Genomic DNA, 6,000 nt, shown 5'->3' with positions numbered 1-6,000 from the left:
ATTTCCAAATATTCATTTTCAAAAAGATTGAATTTTACAGAGACATGTTTGTATTAAAAAAAAAAAACATATTACTGTAAGCAATTGACTACTTTTTACATAAAAACTTGATCAAGGCTATCTGAGCAAGAAGACAACAAATTCAGAACTCCGCTTCTAACCCCCGGAAACTTTTCTCCATTTTCTCCTCTCTCCTCAACGCACCGCCTCCTCCTCCTCAGTCCTCCTTCGCTGCTGATGACTTTGCTGATTTCTTCGATGAGAAGGTCACAGTCATCCGCAGATCCTTTACAACCACCGCCCCTCTCACTGTGCCCTTCCCCCCCTCTAGGCCCATCCCTTCCTTTTCCACTTTCTCCCCCCTTACAGACTCTGATGTTTCTCAACTCCTGCTCTGCCACCGCCCTACAACCTGTGCCCTTGTCCCTATCCCCTCTTCTCTTCTCCAAACTCTTCACACCTGACATTCTCCCATTTGTCACCTCCCTTGTCAACTCCTCCCTGTCTTCTGGCTGTTTTCCGGCATCCTCCAAGAGGGCCCACATCACTCCGCTGCTAAAAAAGCCTACCCTGGATCCCTCCATCATCCAGAACTACCGCCCGGTATCTCTTCTTCCTTTCCTTTCTAAAACTATAGAACGAGCCGCTTCTACTCAACTCTCTTCCTTCTTTTCTAACAACAACCTGCTAGACCCCCATCAGTCTGGCTTCAGATCGGGCCACTCGACAGAGACTGCGCTCCTCTCCATCAGTGAGTCACTCCATGCCGCACAAGCAGCCTCCCTTTCTTCTAGATCTCTCTGCTGCCTTCGACACTGTGGATCACTCCATCCTCCTGTCTGCCCTGTCAGCAACGGGCATCTGTGGCACAGCCCTGGACTGGATTGAGTCCTACCTCTCTGGTCGCTCCTTCCAGGTTGCCTGGGCTGGTTCGGTATCGACACCTCGGCCACTCGCCACAGGAGTTCCCCAGGGCTCAGTCCTTGGCCCACTTCTTTTTTCTCTTATACTCGCTCCCTTGGCCCTGTGATCACTGCACATGGGCTATCCTACCACTGCTACGCGGACGATACCCAACTCTTCGTCTCGTTCCCGCCGTCTGATACGCAGGTTTCAGCCCGTATCTTTGCTTGCCTGAGGGACATCCAGAGCTGGATGGACAACCACCATCTAAAGCTCAACCCAGGTAAAACTGAAATGATATTCATCCCTGCTAATACCTCTCCCCATCTGGATCTCTCCATTTCCCTCGGGGATACCACACTCACGCCGTCACCCAGTGCAAGGAACCTCGGCGTGGTGATGGACAGCAGACTGTCCCTTTCCGAGAACATTGCGGCGGTGACCCGGTCTTGCAGGTTCTTCCTATACAACATACGGAGAATCCGCCCCTTTCTCACCCCCTACTCGACCCAGCTCCTGGTCCAAGCGATGGTTCTGTCCCGTCTGGACTACTGCAATTCCCTCTTGGCTGGCCTCCCAGCGTCCGCCATCAGACCCCTCCAACTCATCCAGAATGCAGCAGCTCGTCTGGTCTTCAACCTTCCCAAATACTCACACGTCACCCCCCTGCTTACTTCCCTCCACTGGCTGCCTGTCATGGCTCGCATCAAATTCAAAACATTGGTGCTAGCCTTCCAAGCAGTTAAAGGGTCTTCCCCAGCTTATCTGCAAAAAATCATCACACCCTACACCCCTGCCAGACCTCTTCGTTCAGCCTCCACAGGCCGCTTGGCACCTCCCCCTCTCAGAACCTCCACCTCACGCTCACGACTACTGTCTGTTCTGGCTCCACAGTGGTGGAACGAACTCCCCGTTGAGGTCAGAACTATAGAATCTCTCCCCACCTTCAAACGCAAGCTGAAGACACACCTCTTCAAGCAGCACCTCTCCCCATCCCTCCCTACCTCCCTGTGAACCTTAATTGTTGTCTCTGTGACTTGCTTTGTGTATCGGTATTTTTAGTTGGCTAGGTAAGCAGTGTTTGGATAGTTAACTTTGGTCACTTTTGCTCTGTTTGTTTGTTTGTTTGTTTGTTTGTTCAAAAAAAAAAAAAGGTACAGGTAGCAGTTGAAATTGTACTTCCCTCTAGGGTCTTTCAGCGAACTTATCCCTGGTTATGGGTATGCACTTTGTTGTACGTCGCTCTGGATAAGAGCGTCTGCCAAATGCCAATAATGTAATGTAATGTAATGTAAAAGACAACCGAAGTATGCAGAAGAACTGTGGCAAGTTCTCCAACATGCTTGGAACAACCTCCCTGCTGATTGTCTCATAGAACTGCAGGACAGCAGTTCTACAGCATCTCAGAGAAGTGATGCAGTTTTAACACCGAAGGGTGGTCACAAAAAATACAGATTTGATTCAGTTTTTAACCATTCTGTCAAATTACTAAAATGTAATATAAAATGTATAGTACGTTTATTTAGGACCTTTCATTGAATTATTTTTGAAAGAATCTTACTGTACGGAATGTTATACAGGTGCCTAAAACTTTTGCACAGTACTGTACACTCAAAATCAGCTATGAAATAAATGTGCCCAGAACTGCACGAGAATTCATATTTTGAAGATGGAGCCTTAAAGCAATAGTCCACCAAACAATTATCAGCTGATTTCTTATCTCAAAAATAGTCTAATGGAAAAATGAATTCAAACTATATTTGATATTTTCCATACATACATCACCTAGCTCAATCACAAATGAATGGTAAACATAGGAAAGCATTTGGGCTGAAATTAGCTGGTTCATATCTTTTCCATAGATTTTGATATTAAGATCAGTACAGAATATGCAATATAGATTCATTTAGCCATTAGGAACAAATGAAAGAGACATTATAATTTTGGGGTGAAATACAAATTTACTTTATTTAACGAGTACCTGTAATGATGGATGGACTTTATCAATAAAGCCTACATATGTCTTATTCAAGACTAGATTAAATTTAATAGTTAGTAGTAAGATATGGAGATATATACTGACTGAAACAAATGGATGTTGATATTCCTCTATGACTATCTATTATTTTCATTGTCATACCTTGAATGTGAGTGATTGTTTTCTTCCTTCAGAGCATTAATTACTAGAAAGTAAGAAAATAATTGGTAAATTTTAAGTACCTATAGCAACAAAATATTTACCTAATTTATTTCTAGAAATTAATCAATCATTTCTCTGAAAATAATCAATTTGGTTGTTCAGCAGCCTGCTCAGTGGTACATGTTGTTTGAAGTAGACCACCATAGGTACAGTACCCATAGCAGGTATTAATGCATTGTGCGTAGGAAGCCTTATAAGTGCATTAGTCAAGATAATGTTCTCGGTGCTTCTGTGAATTTCCTGGCTTTTTTTGGCTTTTTCCAATCATTATCTGTTCTTAAAACTTAGTTTTTATTATTACTTAAAACAAATTTACTATATAAATCAGCTATATTGTTTTATATTAATTTCAGATTTCAGAAGAAATTATATGAGAAGTTAACAAAATTTTTGAATTTTTCAAGATTAAATAATATACAATATGTGATGGTGTAAAGTGTAGACACAAATGCAGGAAACAGGCTGAACTACAAAAATATAGAGAAAACAAAGACCACAAGTCAAAGGCAGGGTGAACTCAAGGGTGAGCACTGAGACAGAGCAGAGTATCGCCACTCCTCAGGCTGCTGATATGAGGACATTAGAGACTGGTACCTGAGCTAGCACTCCAATGGCAACATACCTGTGGAGGAGCAATGCAAGGTGCTGTGTGCATTCTCAGCCATGAGTGCCTGGACCATCCAGTCACTGTTAAGAAGTGTTCCAGAAGTGTTCCCCGTCTCTCTCCCCCCTCGGCATTCAAAACGGCAGCGCTTATGACCCAGTTCCTTGGGTTTCCACCCTCGGCCAGACTACGCATATGAACAGAGGCCTGGAGACGACCCTGGTGTGCATAGTTTCCATCAATCCAGCATGCATAACCATTTTACAGCTTTTTTTTTGTGTTGAGTTCCCTCATTTTGAGATGTGCAAAAGTAAGACTACATAATTTAGCGTAATATTACCTGTGATGGCCGAACCATTCCGCTGGGTCTGCATCCCAGTCACCCCGATGGAGATCCAGGCTAATTAGAGGGGACATGAGTCTCTGGTATTACTCTTGAAAACCATACATTCTACTATGCTGAAACCTACACGATAAGGGACATTGAATAAAAAAAATATTTAAAAAAGATGACTGAATTGAATGGCATGGAATTTTCATTGCAACATGTTTTTTGTCATCTAAGACAGTATTTTTTTTGCCAGGTCTCAGGATGATATACCAATCTTTCTGAATGTGCTATCATAACCAGAGAAATGACTTCAGATAGCAGATATACACTCAATGACCACACCATTAGGTAGGCCTGTACACCAGCTTGTTAATGCAAATATTGAATCAGCCAATCATGTGGCAGCAACTGAATGCATAAAAGCATGAAGTCAAGAGGTTAAGCTGTTTTTCAGACCAAATGTCAGAATGGGGAAGACGTCTGATCTAAGTGACTTTGACCATGGAATGATTGTTGATGCCAGAAAGGCTGATTTGAGTATCTCAGAAACTGCTGATCTCCTGGGATTTTCTCACACAACAGTCTCAAACAGAGTTTGCAGAGAATGATGCAAAAATCCAGTGAGCAGCAGTTCTGTGGGCGGAAACACCTTGTTAATGAGAGCGGTCAGTGGAGAAGGGCCAGACTGGTCAAAGCTGACAGGAAGGTGACAGTAACCCAAATCACAACACATTACAACAGTGGTATGCAGGAGAGTATCTCTGAACACACAAAGTCCTCTTAAGTGGTTAGGCTACAGCAGCAGAAGACCTAATAACTCAAATGAATATCTAATAAAGTGCTGAGTGTATATTTCAAAATATCTTTCCTGCCAGCTGAGGATAGACACCCATCTTCCTAAATGTGCAATCATACCCTCAGATAAATTTGGATGGTAGATGTTCAATTGAAAGCAGAACTATCTGTTAACTGAGTTATATTTGTAACATTACACATGCTTCAGGTATATCTGTTGCTCCTGTTCTGTGGACTCTCCTATTGCTGTGGAAGTGAAGAATATTTCATTAGTGCTGTCTGATGTGCTCACCTGGTAAGTCACCATCTTTTATCAAAATAAAGTAGTTTACAGGGGTTAAATTATGTTGTCATTTTTTTGGTGTCATTGAAATGGTACCTTTCTTTTTCCCCATTAGGGACACGTTTACAAACACTGCACACAATACAATCGGACCTTGTGTGTTCCATGTGCTCAAAACACATTCATGGAGGAGCTCAGTAGTCTTCCTGAATGTTTACTGTGCAAAGTTTGTGACACTGGTGAGAAGAGATTCATATGGGTTCATTAACGCATGGTCATTTGGAACTTGCTTGTCTTTTTAATAATATATAATATATTTCTAATCAGAATTAAAGTTCAATATTATGTTTTTACTTATTCAAAATGATGGTGAATGATGAACCATCTGTTGCTGAAACGCTCACACAATGTGTTAACATGGGTCTTTATTCTCCGTTCAGGTTTAGGGTTAAGAACAGTCAGGGAGTGCACTCCCACCTCTGACCTCTGTATCAGCACTACTGCAGAGACACATAAGAAGGGCTGCAGATTTGCGCAGAGACACACTATCTGCAGGCCTGGGAAATTCATCAAACGCAATGGTGTGTTTGAATTAGTATCTTGAAAAGACAGTTTAGCCCTTTTTTTTTCTCTAACTATTTCAGATTGAGTGTATGTGTTTGACAAAACTTTTTCAGATAAATCCTTTTCTACATTGTGAACATCACACCAGGAGTAAGTTTCCTGCATCTATTCACAAATTACATCATTTTCCAGACCAGTAAATGAGTCTAGGATAAAGCAAAAATGAACAGAACAGGATTTGTTGCTTATTACTATCTCTGTATTGATACATTTACATTTACATTTTAGTCAATTGGCAGACGCTTTTAATCCAAAGTGAC

Source organism: Conger conger, chromosome 14 (assembly GCF_963514075.1).
Source record: "Conger conger chromosome 14, fConCon1.1, whole genome shotgun sequence".
In the NCBI taxonomy this organism is placed as follows: Eukaryota; Metazoa; Chordata; class Actinopteri; order Anguilliformes; family Congridae; genus Conger; species Conger conger.
This window is presented reverse-complemented; position numbering follows the sequence as displayed.